General features: G+C 43.1%; 1 protein-coding gene across 2 annotated transcripts in view; it reads right to left on the minus strand.

Moving 5' to 3' along the window:
* ZC3H12C (zinc finger CCCH-type containing 12C) overlaps nucleotides 1–7,164 on the minus strand; it is a 43,637-nt gene extending 36,473 nt beyond the window's left edge. Inside the window, exon 1 of one of the 2 annotated variants that reach the window (XM_040583761.1) lies at nucleotides 7,059–7,164. The gene's annotated coding sequence lies outside the window, so the exon portion shown is untranslated. Of the gene's footprint in view, nucleotides 1–6,488; nucleotides 6,838–7,058 lie in introns of those variants that run through there. The other variant, XM_040583760.1, reaches the window with a different exon arrangement.
* Between the last annotated feature and the right edge of the window lie 10,279 nt (nucleotides 7,165–17,443).

The following is a 17,443-nucleotide window of genomic DNA, read 5'->3' on the forward strand; positions in this document are numbered from 1 at the left end:
TCACACTCAACACAGGGTCAACCACAGTAGGTTGTTCAGTGCATTTCCCAAATCAACTTCTGAGCATCTCCAAGGCTGGAGATTCTACAACCTGTCCAGGCACCTGTTCCAGTGTTTATCTTCATGGTGACATTTTTCCTAATATCCAATCTAAACCTCCCTTGGTGCAACACTTCAGGCCATTTCATCTCATTCTATGACTTGTTACCTGGGAAAAAAAGACGGACACCCACCTTGCTGCAACCACCTTTCAGGCAGTTGTAGAGAGCAGTAATGTCTCCCCTCAGCCTCCCTTTTCAAGGCTAAACAACCCCAGGTTCCTCAACTGCTTCTCATAAGACTTGTCTTCTACACCCATCACCAGCTTCGTTGCCTTTCTTGGGACACGCTACAGCACCTCAACATCCTTCTTGCAGTCCTTCTTGCTCACAGAAACATGCAGAGCACAGCAAGAAAAGATCAGCCTTAAGAGAGTGATGCTTGTTTTCACACTAATGAGCTTGCTTATCTGAGGTCTCTCTTGTGACAGCTGTATACATTAAAAGGTAATTGATCTGTAACATACTAATATCTGAAATTAATAAGGTGTCCTGTGCAAACTACAGACTGCTAACACTGCCTTAGAAAATCTGGAGCTGCCAGTTTTATGAAACAAATCAGATAGAAGACCATCACCAAATACTGAACAAAAACTTATGGAGAGACCATGCATGGAACCAACATAGTTAAACTTATCAAAGTCAAAGAGCAATTATTTTGAGTCTTGAAAACAAGACTGGTTGTGTAATTCCACAATGCAAAGACACGCTTAATCTCTGCGAAGACTGGTAGTTTAATTTCTCCTAATTCATCAGGCAAGTGTGGTTTACCAAGTTCCACTTGTAACAAGTGATGGTCAATTCAGAGAAGGAAGAAGAGAGCTCACAAGAAAGTCGCAAGACTGAATGAATCTTGGTAATAAGGTCAAACTCGACCTTGTGGGCATCACCTAAACACATTTATGGACCACGCAGTCTTTTGCTGGAACCAGATGAAAGTCACATCAATGTATGCATGATACCAGATGTTATTTTCCTCCACACAACAACTACAATAAAAAAGCTATTAACAGGCAAGTGAACAAGTGGCTGGGGAAACGGCAGCTGAAGCAGAAAACTCTTGACTTCAATCTTTCAGCAGTAAGCATGGGCTGTAGCTCAGCACCAGCTTCAAGAAACCCAGACTGTAATCCCAACAGTGACAGTTCCAGAAACACTAATGAGTCCAACTCACAGCTCGGCAAGAGCAGCAAAAGCCCAGTTGGCAGCCCAGCAAGAATGGCAGCAGCAGCAGCAGCAACCCCAGAAGCAGCTGCTACAGAGACTCATGAACCCAGGTGCACAGCCCTGGGCGCTTGTACATCATAGTCCTTCCCTAGCCAGAACAAACCATTTCCAGAGGTGTATCTGGCATTGCAAATAGTATGTATTGGAATTATTGCTGAAGGAGAAATCATCTAAGGTTTTCAAATCAGTTGAATGCTTTAAGGTGGAAAGGCCTTAGGGGATGCTGCTGCAAATTATGAGGCTCTCAGACCCTCCACTTAGATAAAGTAGAGATCTCCATGAAAGTGTTGATGGAACTTTTTATAAGAGAAGTGCTTCTTATCAAGGACGAGGCCATGCATTGATGCTAGAAAGATTAGATAACTCTGTGATTCAAACATCAGCTTTACAGATGATGAAGGATTGAAGAGATCTGTCCAGAGTCAGGGCACCAATGGTAACAGTGACTAGGAAAGCACAGAGATGAGGGTTTATAGGTACCAGCTACTTAAATTAACAGTTTGAAGAACAAAAGGAGACTAGCAAAGTAGCTTCTGTTAAAGGAAATGTAATCTGTCCCTTTTCCAGCCAATCTCTGTCAAACTACTAAATTTCATTAGTCCTAAAATAAAAGGTCTAAAGTCACAACACAATAAAAATTTTCAGTCACAGCAAAACGTCAAAGTTTGATGGGACTGATTCACTGATTTTGCAACTTAACACATTACTTTTTACAGCTCACAGGAGAGGATGGCTCACACAAACAGTCATTCAGGAATTATCATGACAGTTTTTGCAAATTAGTAAAGGACTCCAGGACTTAAGACTCTTCCCAGCCTCTGAGCTTTACCTGCTCACAGCAAGCAGACTGCTTTTAAGGAATTTTCAGTAACTTGCATCACATTTACTGCTGAACACCTCCAGCTTCACTGACTTCCCCAATCTCTGGCACTCCTTTGCAACTTTCAACCACCTCCCAAGACATTCCTTTCATACCAAAAGAAATTACTGTATTTCTTCCATTGGGACGATTATTAACGTCCATTAAACTCTCTACTCCCAGCCACTGTCTTGCTTTGCCTCTCCCTCTTCTCTCCCCACTCTTTTCTCAAAATGCCAACTTCCTATTAAGTAAAATCCTTACTCCTGGTCATAACTTCAATTTCCTCGCTATTTACCCTCAACAAAACTATAATTTTAAGACAGAATACATTTAAAATACTTTGTATAATCTTGCAGAAGTTTTATGCTAAGGACGTATTTATCCTGAAAAGATTCAGAACTAAATCACTTTGGTCTAAAATAAGAGGTACTGGGTGCTGTATTTGTGAGCACATAGGCGCCTCCTACATTTAAAGGACCGCAGATCCTGGGATGGTCTTGCATTCCATTCTGCATCTATCTACCTATACACACACATATACAGGTACATATATACACGTAAACAGACATTCCACTCCCAGGGAGAAAGAGGACATACGTCATATTTTGAAGTGTTACACTGGTATTGTAAATTATGAAAATACAACCTTAAAATGGCCAGGCAGTCAGAAAAGGTAGTCTGGCACACACTGTGAGGTAAGCCTGGAAGAACGATGAATCTTGCAATTGCAGAGAGTGAGCTTCGTTACTCCCCAGGGCAAACTTTGAAAAGGTCTTGTCCAGACCTTTCCAGTCGGGACAGCATAAATACGAGTCTTACAATTAAAGTACTCTTTCAAAACATTCTTATTCTGCAGCTATGATTCAAGAATGAATGGAGTTTGAGTTTACCAAAAAACTGAAGTAATTCCTTAACTGGGGGACAGAATATCCTTGCAGAATGAGAAAGTCAGTGTCAAGTGATAAGCCCAGCACCTCATACTAAGCAAAATACAGTTTGGATTTTTGGTAGTGCACGCTCAGCCTTTTACACAAGAAATGTGATCTAGCCTGAAGTAATCAATCCTGATAGGTAAAAGAGAAATGCCTCGTTCATCTAAGCAGAAAGCCCCAAGGTTATGAAAACCTCCCTCAGTTTCTGCTCATCAGTAAACAACATGGTAAGGAACATGCTTTTTGACAGAGCCTCAAGCAGTTACACAAAAACATTTAAAGATGCAGAGCTTTACAGTGAAAAATATCTGTACAGTATTTTTCTCTTCTGACTCTGGAGAGCTGCCTATTCCATAAGACATGCAGAGGAAAAAATATGGAGAGAGAGGGGAAAAAATTTTAAAAAGGGAGAAAGAAGAAGAAAAAGAAGGGGGTGGGGAAAGAAATGCCTCATAACTCTACCAGGAAGGCAATTATGAGCAGATTACAATTGATTTTCTATCTATGTCTAACTGGAAATGACTACAGTTTGAGACAAAGAGGTAAGAAAAATGACTCTGCTTCTCGTTACACCATCTCACCTCTGCTTTTGTTATATTCTACCTTTAACATGTAATTTAGTAACTAAAATGAATTAAGTGTCAATTCTTTCAAGCATAAAAATCTGGCTTGTTCAATTAATGGGTTTCTCGCTTCAAACACAGGGTAGAAGTAGCATGTTTATTGTAAATATTGAGCAAGCCTGAAGACAGGAGGCATTTTAAACATAACTACACATAATAAGAGCGATAAAGCATCACTATACAGTAACTTCAATCTGAGGACAGAAACATTTTAGTCTCTTCACAGAAACAACTCATTGCAGTCTTTGTACAACATCTGTTTCTTACAGTTTCCAGTACCACACAACAAAAAATGAAGTGTAACCACCTTGATCACTAATAAGGCCGCTGGCTAGCTGCCATAGCAACAAACACTACGGAAATGAGCGAACAATGACGACTCTCTTGATTAACTTAAAAAACCCTTATCCATGACTTCCTAACTACACCTGGGACAGTGCTTCACAGAACAGCAAAAGCAGCAGAAGAGTAACAGAAAAAAGTTCTACACCATAACCTTAGGCATCACACATTTTCTAACCTTCCTCTTCGATACTCTAACACCCCTTTCTTATTACTATCACTTTCTTTCAAGCACTGCAGTTTTTAAGAATTATTTAAAATACAGACTATGAAGACATCCATGACTGGCAGCTGAAGCTAGCAAAATTCAGATTAGGAGCAGTTTTAATTTAAAAAGTGCAATCAGTGAAAAAACTACACACACTTAAGTTTTCAAGGGCAGATTTTTTTTCGTTTTCTTAAATTACTGGTTCAAGCCCAACGTTATGGATCCAACGCAGAAAATACCAAACAAGATTTTATGGCTTCTGTAATTAAAGAAGTCAAACTAAATCACACATCTCTTTTCTACCAAACATGGAATTGCTTAGCCATAGCCATTTCCTAGTACAACAAAAACTGACCTGAGCCAAGCAAGTTCCTCATTTCACTTCATGCTAAGTTTGAATTGTCTTTTTTCAGCTCACTTAAAAAGTATTTTCCACTGTACGTAGGATGTATAAGATCTCACAGAAGAAAATCTCATACAGTTTTCAACTTACCTATGTAAAATTGAACAGCAAATAGATTTCTTCAAAAATCAAACTGAATCTCTGGCCTTTTCAAGTCTCATCGACTGCAAGCCTGGTGTTTTGGGTTTTTTTCCTCAAAGAAATAAACAGCTCTGGAATACCCATAGTGTTTTTAAAGGTTGGTACAACCCAGAGAAACAGGCAGTGAAATCACTCCAGTGGACTGTTGCTCAGCTCAGCTTGAAATGCACAATCTACATAGATGAGGCAAGTCTGGATAATCCCTTCATGCTCTGTCAGGTTGAGAGTATGGGATTTGTTGTTAAATTGCATACCTTTAATAAACTCCACTTCTCTTTGCATTTACATTACAAGATGACTTTTTTAAAAGCATGTTTTGATTTGCAGATGCTTAAAAAGTTAGTGGAGCTCTATCAGGACCTCATGAATAATAACTGCCTTTCTAAAAGGATCACAAATGGTAATGGTAATTGTAAGACCAGAGTGACTGCTGCCCTATGGAAGTCTAGCGTAGTAACAAAGGTGTAATAACTACGTTGGACTAAAACCATAAATACAGCAAGGTTTGTGCAGAAATGAAATACCTTGAATTGGTTCAACTACCTCCATTAGGAAAAAAAGACCCCAAACCTTTTGAATTCTCAAGGCTAATTGGTCTAATTAATAAAAAAGAAGGGGGAGAGGAAAGAGAGAAAGCAAAACCCACACCTTTCCCTATTTTCCTAAAAGAGGTGCACATGTGTTTTATACTGACATAACAAATTGTCTTTTAAATGACAACATGCTTAAATTTTGATCCATTCACTACAGTACACTCTGTTGAAGTGCAATCTCACCCCAGAGCATAACCAGACAAAAAAAATGTAGTTAATTAAGATTTATCTAATACAGCACTGGAAAAAACGTTACTGTGAAGTCACTGGGTCGCTAAATGCGAAGTGGAGAGGAGGCAGTGGAAGAGGAAGTACCCTCTTACTTTGAAAACCCGACATGCTTGAATGCTTTCTTTCCAAATGAAAAGACTAGGCTACCGCTATCTTAAGTAGGGTTATGCAGTTAATAACATAAGAGCCGCAATTATGATTTATGCCTCTGTTGTGCAAACACAGACCAAGAGAAGACACAGTAAACAACACATTTCACTACATCTGCTGTTAAAGAAACGTGGTTTGCCGTGCAGCTGGAAGAGCTTACCGAGCCCAGTTGTCGGCAACACCATGGCAGAAGGGCTACCTGGCCCCATCAAAGCCACCAAACCGGACCGTGGCACGGGAGCACCAGGCTGGACGGGGCCGGCTGCCGGCGGTGCTGTTCAGACACAGCCCGGCGGAGTTTCCTCCCCGGGGGCATCGTGGAATAACGTCACCGCTCCACAAATACAGGCGCACATGCCCGGCGCTACCCAGGCACGCCTGCAGAATTCGGTCCAAAACACACAGGTGAATGAAAATTAATTTTTAAGAAAAACCTGAAACATAAAAGCCACAAGTACATCTGAGAACGGCGCAGCCAGCAATTTTAGAGGCTTCTGCCCGTTACGGTTCGACTACACAGAGCAAGCCAACTTAGGCAGCCGGTTCCCTTACCCAAAGGGCGGTGAATAAATCTCGCACCGTTCTCATGGAATTATTAAAAAAAACAAACACACACACCCCAAAGCCCCCAAACAGCCCGAAAGTTACAAGCAGCGGACGGCACGGCTGGTAGAGTACCTGAAATAACTTTTCGGCTCCTTCTCAGACGGGCGGCACCCGCGGGTACGCGCGTCCCCCGGGCCGGCGGCAGCGGCGAGCAGCCGCGGGTCGGGCCCCGAGCGCAGCCCACCGGGCGGGCCAGCCCGGCGCTGCGGGGAGGAGCGGCCGCTCCGGCTGGCCCGCGGCTCCCGCCGGGGTCGGCGGCGGCCAGGCCGGGGGAAACTTTCCGCAGGGACGGGGCCTGCCGAGGCGCCGGCTCCCCGGAGCGGCGGGTTAGAGGGACGGGGCTGTCTCCTACCTCCCCGGGAAGCGCCGAGCTGCAGCGGCGGCGGCGGCTCCTCCCAGCCGCACCGCGGCCTCCGCCGCCCGGGCGACCTCGGGGAGGCGCCGGGGGCAGGGCCGGCGCCGCGGCCCCGTGTTGACACGCGCCGGCTCGGCCCCGGCAATGGGCGGCGCCGGGCCGGGAGCGCGGAGCGGGGCAGCGGCCGCCGGGCCCGGCGCGGCGCTCCCCGCGCCGCCATCGCCGGGAGCAGCCGCGCACCCCGCCCCGTCCGGGGCTGGGTCTCCCGCGCCCCCGCAGCTACCCACCTGCAGCCTCCCAGCAGCCGCATGCCGAAGGGAGGGCGGCCTGGCCCGGCCCGCCCCGCCGCTGCGGGCGGGAGAGGCGGCGGCAAGGTCGCCTTCACCTCGCCCGCCGCCGCGCCGCCTCCCGCCTCATGCCCGCGGTGCTGCGGCAGGCGCTCCGCGGGCCCCTCGCCGCCACCCCCCTCCCCGCCTCCCGCCGCGCCGCTGGCAGCCGGGCCGGGGCGCGCAGGCCGGGCCGGGCGGGCGGCACCTGCTGCCGGGGCGCGACGGAGCCTGGCGGGGAACCGCCCGCCCGCGGCTGCTCGGCGCCGCGCCATGGAGGGCCCGGCCCGGCCCCCGTGGTGCGCCGCTGAGGGACGTGGGTCACCCCCCCCCAGTCTCCCGGCTTCCCGCCGCGGGGGGCGAAGGCCGCCGTAGTTACACCCCCTACCCCCACCCCCGAAACGTTACCGGCTGGGGCGAGTTAGGCGGGAGGCAGTGGTCTGGCCGGTCGGGGCAGCGGATCCTCCTGGCCTGGCACGGATCCTGCCGCCACCCGAAGGAAGCTCCGGTGCTTAGGGCCGCTTACTGTGCGGGTCCCCCGGGCCTCGCTGCCCCTGCCCGGGCAGGCGGCGCAGGGGAGGCGGGAGACCTTTCCGCCAAGGATAACAAACTGGCTCTGTGACGGAGTTGGTAGAAACCTGGATTTCTGTCCCGTGTTCTAATTATGAGATGTTTCCTCCCACCCCGCAGTTACTTTTATGCAGATGAAGCAAACTACCTCTCACGGTCCCACCCTGCCTCCCGCCGGGGCGGTCGGGGCCGTGGATGAAGCTCCGCCGGGGGGACGGCGGCTGGCGAGCGCCGGGCATCGCACACAAGGCGCGGCACACGGCGGTCCTTACTCACCGGCTGGAAACGTGTGTGTGCAATTGTTATCCGCTCCTATTCTACTACTGAAGTTCATAAAAAAAAACCCTCTTCCGGTACCCAGTAGAAAATGGGCTAATTTTTTTCAAGTTTTTCATCGAATCTATGCAAATCGTACACAGAAATACTTGCCTGAAGGGCTGCTTCGCAAGGTTTATTTTTCCGAGAAAATGTCATAGGATCTGCCTGGACAAAAGATTGTAGAGGAACGGGGCTATGCTGCTTTCCTACATATGTTTCACTAAACCCTCCCTCTCGGAGCTGACATCATCTCTAAGAGCGACGGCATGATTTTGTCCGTTCAGCTCATTCAGTACAATCTCCCAGTGTTATCTCATCCCCAGGCATGAGTTTGGAGGGTTCAGCTCATGGTGCAAGAGGCTGGCTCTCTGGTCTGGTTAGTTACTTAGCTGTGCAGAAGGAGTTTGAAAGCTCTACTAAAAAAAAAAAAAAACAACCCAAAAGCCCCCAAACCAAACACAACACCCAAAGTTGTTCCCTTGGTTCCAGACATACTGATGCTGTTCCAGAGTCAGAGTGGTGTCCAAATGGGACTATGAATATTAATTTAATAGAGGAAATGGATGAAAGCAAGACTAAAGAATTAGCCACATGACGGTACTACTTTGCTGCTTATTATGGAAGCCTTTGCTAGTGATTGAGGAGCATATGAGTCAGTTAAAAGCACTGCAGCACTGGAGAAAATGATTCTCAATTATCAGAATAAGACAGAACAGAATAATATGGAGTGGAATTGATTTTGAAACTACTTAAAGTCACAAGAGTTTCACATTAACATTTTTTTCCTTAATATACTCTAGTTCCTGCTGAGTTTGTCTAAAAGATCTTTTTGACCTCATCTCCTCTTTAGAAGAGATTGCGATTCTTTAAACCTACAGTACCTTTGTAATTGATTAAAACATGGTCTTTACAAGCACGAGTTAAGTCTGTTCAGATGTGAGGTTTACTCAAAATGAAGTGAGCTGCTTGATGTCACTGCACTGCTCATTGGTAAAACCTCATTTCCTCTCTATTGCCTTGGGAAGCGAGACAATTAAAACAGACCTTTGGGAGTCAGATTCCGGGACTTTTCTGTCCTGTGACTACAAACCGCAAATACAGCAGTAGGACCTTGGAAAGGGTCTTGTAAGTGTTAAAAGTTTTTCTTTCTCTGGGTAGGACAGTCAGAGGCTGCGGATTCACATGCCTGCAGAAATTTTGACATCTCTCATCCTCTGAGTTTGGTTCCCCATTGTATGTTAGCAGTCCCACATCACTGTTCTTTAGGTTTTGCCGAAACTCAGGATTTCCGTAGCTTCTCTGGGACTTTCACACATTGCACAATGCTTTCCTGGTCAGCAAATGAAGGAAAATGTTGTTAATAAATGAGAATGCACTCATGGGATTAATCAGTACTTAGAAGCAGGAAGAGGGGAAACAGGGTCAGCTGCCCCATTCTGAAAGAGAACTGCCTTCATTTCCAGAATCTGTATTTGTTTAACTACAATGTAACAATACAGAATAGCAAAAGTTTATAAACCATACTTTTCTATAAAACTGGCCCCCTGAAGCTCTGGTTTCCCTTCTGTCTTCTTTATGAATCTCTGTCAAGTCAGACTTGCTTTAGCAACTTTGCATCACAGTCACCTCTTCTTTTAATTAAAAAAATGCACATTCATATTTTCAAAATTTCTTTACCTTCTCACTTACGTTGTGCATTTAATCTGCCATTTCTGCCCTCCTCTTATGAACTACAGCTGTTTTCCATGACTTGAGTATTTTCTGCCTGTGACATAGAGAATGCCTGTTTTATTCCTGCAGTTGTCCTACGAGCTGGCCAGCCCCTGTAATTGTGCCTACTCGGCCTGGGAAACTCGCTCTTCGTGCCTCCATCCACAACAGCCCACTTCTCAGGTAACTCCTGCCCAAAACTCACTTGATCCAGCTTGTTCTTGACATTAGCAGATATGCCAGAGCAGATAACTGATTTCAGCAGCACATTGTCACTGTTAGCACCTGTTGCTTTTGTCTTCTTAAATAATTGCTGCTTGACTTGAAGATCCTAAACATTAAGTCAGCTTCTTGCTGGCTTTCTGCTTCAGTCATTTGAGTACCTTTTGCAGGTAGACTCTCATCCTTTCCTTCCACTTAAGCACAGTTACGGTCCCTCATTCCAAACTGACATCCTTGAAATGTCTAGATGATGTATCAGTTCTTTGTTTAGCCTCCACCTGGCATTATTTTCCCTTTTCAGCCACCGCATTTTGTCCAGATACTTTTTAATCTCAGAACCTTGTGCTGCTTCTGCCATTATTTGCGTAGAAAAGCCTACATACTTCATATGACAAAGCTGCTACAACAACGTACATTTTGTTAATTTATGTTACCACAGCAACTGAGTCATGCGAAAATGTAATGTGGCATTGTTTGGTATTGTACCTTGGTATTCTGATAAAAAGCTAGGGAAATGTAGTCTGCCTGGAGCGGCTATGGATCTGGGGTTTAACTAGGTAGAGAACTGTGCCTACAGAGGAGGTATCAATTGCTGGTGTCTAAATGGGTTTACCACGTAGGAATCCCCTAGGAATCTAAATCCAGTTCTTTTCAGTTCTGGGAAGAATTGCAGGCATGTTGGAGGAGGGAATTAGGATCTTGACAAATACAGAACCGATCTAGTAAACATAAGGCACAGGCTGGGGGGACAAAAGCAAGCTGCTGAGCCTAGGCAGGAATAAAAAAATAGCAGAAATTCAGGAAAAAAAAACAATTGGTGGAAGAGCTATCTTCCAGAAAGGAATCTGGAGTCTACTGTAAGTCACGAGCTGAACATGAGTCAGCAATGTGTTTTCATGACAAAACCAGTAAACATCCCAGGAAGATGTATGCGTGGGAAGTGATCCGTGGGCTCTATGCAGTCAGTATTGGTAGGACCTCGGTGGAAGGGCTAGTTTTATGCACCATAGCTCAAGAAGTATGTGAACCAACAGGAGACAGGGCAGGTGGCAACAAGAATAACAGTGGACTGGGAAGACTGAAGGAGCTGGAGTTGTTCAGGCTAAAGAAAAGAAGGCAGAAGAAAGACATGCTAAGAGTCTTCATATTCTTAAAAGGCCATTGCAAAGAGTAGGGGAATAATCTTGGTAGGTAGGATAAGATGTAATGGACTTAAATTGCATCAAGGAGGAAAAGCTTTTTTAGTGGTAACATTAGTGAGGCACAGCTTTATATTACAGAGGGTGTAATAGTGTTTCCATTACTAAAGGTCATATGTACATACTGGACAAATAGTAAGTACTATTGATCTGGCGTTGGAATTGGAGGATGGACTAGGTGACTAATCAAGGTCCATTCCAGACCTATTTCTCTGTGATTACGTATAATCTGAGGCTTCTTATTAATCATCATTCCTTTATCCAGTCCCATTGTACATTCTGTTTTCTTTTCAGCTAGGATTCCTAGTTATTCCTGTGTCCCTTGGAGGACAAAAAATGTTTTGTCCCATTTTTCTCTGAGTGTATTCGAATACCAAAGCCTTTCTCGTTTTCCTGGCAGCCTGCAATAGACACAGACTGGTGAGTTGTACTGCACTGAGCTGCTGAGATAACTATGACAATTTCATGGGAGTCAAACATGCAGTAAAAATTATTTAGATGACTGTTGCCAGTCCATTCAAACACATTCTACATAAACTCTACATAATGTTAACATAAATCTGAGATGCGTTAGACAAATACTAGATAAAATTGCTCAATTCATAAAATATTTTTTTATTATATTAGACCTACCTAATGCACACAATCCTCAGTTCTCCAGTCTTCACTGCCAGGAACCCATAGAAGTTTTTAATGTGAACTGTACCATGTTATTTATTTTCTAGGCATGATTTGTTTTGCATGTTTTAATATACAAAGTCTTGTATATTAAAGAAAAACAAAGTAGTTTAGTATTTACTTCTGCATTTCCGTTTAAAATAAATAGCTTATACCAAGAACAATTGACATTTGTTTACTTGGCAGATTGGATCAACAGACAGCACTCCTGATAGGTTTTCTATTTTTCCAACCATGTTATCTGTTCTAATTAGGTATTACTTCTTTCACAAACTTTTGCTGTTATAGCCTTAAATCAACATGTTTGTGAGAGCAAAACCATGCATGTTTTGGGCATCTTAGAATAAAAAAAAGCTACTGCAATAATTGCCAGTGCTGAATACATTATTTACTGATCTTTTAAGGCAGTGTCCATCAGGAGTTTAAGGCTACCCTTTTCCCCCTTAGGGACAACTTTGAAAACTTGTATAGTCATTTTATCCTTTTTGAGAATGAGGTATTTTGTCCTGTACTGATTTCTTGTTAAGGATAAATAGTGTGCTACACAGAACACGGATTGCCCGTGTACCTGCACTGATCAACACGCTCACAGGTGATGTGGAAGAGGTGGGGAATAAAGTGGCAAAATTTCATGGTTATATTTTGTTTCTCAGGGTCATAAAAACTAACATTCAACAATGAAGAATCATCGACTTCACGTAAAGTTAAGGACATTGGAGCTGTAATGACAATGTCAGCGTTCAGCCATGGCTGAAAGAAATAGATATTAAGAAAAGAATAGGAAACAGAAAGCATCATTATGCCACTGTTTATGGTGCTCCAGTTTTTTTGAATGCTGCAAGCAGCTCTTGCCTTCACATCTCAAAAGAGATACAGTAGAACTAGAAAAGAGTAATATGGATGATTAGGGATATGGGACAGCTTCTCCATGAGGTGTGCCTGAATAGACACTTTTCAGCCTGAGAAGGACACAGCCAAGACAGGGTATGAGAATGATCTGTAAACCACAGATGGCACAAACCCCATAAATAAAGTACCTGTCTTTCTTAATGTAGGAATTAGGGAGCATCAGATAAAGTTGTCAAATGTCAGATTTCAGAGACGCAAAAGCAGAAGTTCCCTGAAACTACCAATGTTTTCAGAAAGCAAGTGAGTATGTTTATGGAATAAAAATCCATCCTAGAGCTGTTAAAAACCAAAGCATAGAGAACTCTGTTTCAGCAGGTCCCCAAGAAAGGCAGCCCCAAGCCCCAGGTTCCAGCCCTGCTGGAGCCTTTATACATTTGTTTAGTTCTTGTGTTTGGCAGAGGACGTCTTCAGCTGGCCACTGTCAGGGAGAGGTCTGGGACTGGACAGAGACACGTGTCCCAGTGTGAGCATTCTTACTTTGTAGTTTATTAGCCTGCTCACTGAGAAAGCTCTGAAATTCTTTGACTTGTCTGGGGCTGTGCTTCTGCAAGCTTGCAGCACTGCGGGAGACAATTAGCCTGGGAAGTGATCAAAAGAATAAGCAGGAGGCAGAAATCTGCCCTTGATAAGTCAGAGCTTTTTTTAATTTTATTTTCTTTTAGTTAGAAAAAAAAGATTGCCTCCACATCCATGCACACAGACAAGCGTGGACAGATGCCTGACTCCATTATCACCTTCTCCTTCATCATGAAACAGTCAAGCAAAATCCTAAGGCACTTTAAGGCCACGATATGGGTCAATAATGTTGGGGGTGGGGGAAACAGTGAGGAACATTTCCTTGCTGAGCCTGCTGGAGAATGAATCCAGCGAATGCAAACCTACTTTCTGCAGCTGGGAGACATCACCTGGGGGATCCCTGAAGTGGGTCAGGGCAGGGGTCATGCTTGCTGTTCTCAAAATTTCCAGAGCATCAGCAAGAAGGAGAATTATCCACTGTCAACATATCCAGAGGTATGACTGAAAACTAGCACGGGAATTTTCTTCACTGCAGAGCACAAGAAAGCAAGAATTTGATGTTTGATCAAGTCTGACTGACAGGAATATTAAACAGGCTTTCACTTAGCGGGATGCATACATGTTGGCTTCTGCAGGCCAGGAAGGATAGAAGTCACCTCAAACATGCTGCATCTGTCTGGAGAACTGAGACACTGTATAGCCAGAGGAAGAAGGTCAGTGCTGAGAGATTGTTCATACCTATGATCTCCTTTAGGCTGGGGAGAGTTCTGGGAGAAGGTGATTGAGAAACCCAATGTTAGCATAAGAAAAAGAATCCTGTCCCTGTTTTAGGAAGGTTGTTATTACCCCACACATTAATCTATTGCTGCTGTCATGCTGTGGTTTAATGACTAAGGGAGAGAAGGATACGGAATGTAAAATGTCTTCATCCCATTTATTTACTATTGGGTTTTTGCATTTTGAAACAATGAAAATTCAAGCAAAAGTAGTTGCTACAGCATTCCAAATTTTGAGTAAAAAATGTTAAAACACTGAGCACTTTTGCATGCATAAACTTTACAGAATTTTCTTTAAGTAAAATAATTTATGTTTCCATCCTTAGTTGGTTTTTTTGATACCTTGATTTGAAAGAAATTTTCAGTCTGAAATTTCCTTTAGTTTGTCTGAAAATATTTTAAATGCCAAAAATTAAAATGAAAGAGCACTGTGGTGATAATTTTCTGAAAATCAAATGTTGACCTTAGCTCTTTTATTTTCTTCATAGCTGTCAAAAATTGGCAGAGCACTACACAGGAACAAGCTCTCTTCTGTCCTTCTGCAGCCAATATGACTTTTAGTCATATTCTGCTGTATCACCTGAAAGGATTTTTAATTACAAGTTTTAGAGCTACACTGTGGGTAGTTGGTGCTTCTGTAAGGTGAAGTGTTACTATTTTATTTCCTTTGTTTTGGTAAAGTCTGTTCTTACTGATGCAAAAAAAGAATCAATGCTTGTGCTTTTTTTCCTGGGTGGGGGTTGTGTTATTTCATATGTCGTTCTGCTTCGTGATGGCTCAGAAGTGAACACAACACAACAGTTAGCACAAATGAACAAAACCGCTTTCAGCTGCAGTGAGAATTCATTTTTTCAGGAACTGTGCAACTTGGCCCAAAGCTGGTATGCATCGGTATGCTACCATTTTCTTAGTGGTTTTGCATATCATTAATAAGATAGCAGTAATATATTCTCTCCTAATGGTTGCTGTTCTTTATACCTCATCTCCTGGGAGATCAGAATCTCTACTTTCTTTATTCCCCACATTTATATAATTTTTCTGTCCCCTTTTTTTGAGCAAAACCCTGAAATCAAACAAGTATTAAATCATCTCAGTATTTATTTATTCGTTGTATTTTAGATAACCATACTGTGATAGTTGGGACTGAGCATCCATGTTCTCAGCTTTTGGTTCACTTTAATTTCCTTTTCAGGTGCTGAATTAACAGAACAGTTTCCAGTGTCTATATTTTAGTCGGGAGCAATAACAACTTTATACACTCACTTTTTAATTTGCTTTGGTCTTTGCACCTCTTGGGGTCTATTTCCCCCATTCTTGGCCACCCTTGTACATCGTTATAAGCAGAATCATATAAAACACAGAAAATAGTATGAAAAGAGACATATTTTGGCCCATCATTATAGTCCACAGCAGGTTAATCTCCACCTAAATTAGTCCTGAAGGAGTTTGTCCTACTTCTTGAGAATTCCTGGTGATGGAGACACCATATACTTTGTAGGCAAAATGCTCCAGCACTGACTGGTCTGTACTATTTGAATAATTTCCCTGGGAACTGTCTTTCAAATAATCATCATGCAATTAATTCTCTATGTGTAGATGTCTACAGGTATACATCTACAAATACTGCAGGTTTCTAAGTTTCTGCTGGAAGATGTGGAGATCTGGATCTTGATTCATTTGTCTACAGATAGGTGTTCAGAGCCATCTGAGATGGAAAGAGCACCACTGATGTCTCACCTATACTTGAAGCCATTTCACTCTGTCTCATCAATAGGACAGGTGTGGAGTGCAATTTATTCCTTTCCTCTTTGTTGTACCCATTATACTTACTTATCATGTTGCCTGTCATATTCGATAGGCTAAACCAGTTCACTCTTTCTTTAAACACTGTTTATTCTCACATCATCTGGTTTTGTTCCTCTTTGGACTCTTTCCAGCTGGTTCACGTAGTCCTCATAATAAGGAACTCAAAACTAAACGTGGTGGAAGAGAGACCATGTGGTATTAAATGTATACTGCGTGAACCCCAGTTTATCTTTTAGGACAGTGAATGGGGAACTTAATCAGAGGAAAAGCTCCCTTTCATTACATCACCACTGAAGCAAAAGCAGTACATGCAGCTGTGTAGTGCTCGATTCAGGCTGTACTTACTGTAAAGCTGGGTGCTGGATACCAGTGAGCCACAAGGCCCGATAGGAGAGTATTGAAATCAGCAAACATCACGTCAGCAAAAGCGTGATGGCTGTTTCTTAATGATGTATGTCTACAATGCTTTGAAAAAGATGCTCACAAGAACAAGATTGTAGAATCATATAATTATAGCATGGGTTGGGTTGGAAGAGACCTTATAGATCATCTAGTTCCAGAATCTAGATCAGCTAGATGCCAGAAGTGCTCTTAACTTTATTATCTTGATTGCTAGTTTAAGAAGATATTGCCTTCATTCTTGAAGTTGTGGAGTAGATTTTCAAGTTCATGTGTGGAGGAGGAATGCTGACAGGATTTTTTTTGCATATATCTAAAAAGCATGTTGATCTAAAAATACGCTCCATTGTAGCTCATTGTTCAGAAATATTACTCTTTTCAGTTCTATTTTTATAAACAGCTTAAACGATTTATAATGGTTCCTTAAAAAAATTCCTTATTACTATAGTACATCTTATGATGGAGGATAATTGTTCCTGAATCTTCTAACTGTTCACGTGTCAATCAATTTATAAGAAGCTCAGAACAGTTTTGTGAGAATAATGGAACAAATTTAAAGTGGAGAGAGTTGTCTGAGGTCAAAGGAAATACAGAGAAAATACAAATTACCAGACTGATAGTGGGGCTGTGGGAGAATGCATGAGTATCTGCAAAGAGCAGTTGTGGTAAATCCACACCACTTCGATCATACCTTGATTTTAATTGCATTATGAAACTAATAATGACTATAATGAACATGTAACCTGGGATTCTAAATTTCACATGAATACCATTGGTTTAAAGAAATCATCACAGTTTGAAAGATAGAAACCAAGATAGAAGATAGAAAATTTACTTCATACGCTGTTGCCACTGGTTGCTCATATGGAAACATTATATTTAGCTCCTTCTGCTTTGATGTTCTGGGTTCAAAATCATCTGAGAGGAGAGCCAGGACATCATCTTCTCTGTGGAGACAGAGATGAACAGGTTTTGCATCTCCAGATCTTCAGGACAGAACCCACGAGAGGCTTGCAGTGGGCTTTTTGATCAGTTGTTTTGATGCAGTCAATATCCTGGGTGAGTCCGAGCTACAGCATGTGACCTGACACATGGACTGAAGGCTTTTACATTAAAAACCTTGTGAGAATTCGTTGCGTTTGTGATTCTGAAATTGGAGACCATCAACATCTTGACTGGATACCCTCTGCTTTATGATATTGTCCAATAATATGTAAGATTTTCCACTTGCACCACATGTTGC

The sequence above is a fragment of the Falco naumanni genome, chromosome 2 (assembly GCF_017639655.2).
Source record: "Falco naumanni isolate bFalNau1 chromosome 2, bFalNau1.pat, whole genome shotgun sequence".
NCBI lineage: Eukaryota > Metazoa > Chordata > Aves > Falconiformes > Falconidae > Falco > Falco naumanni.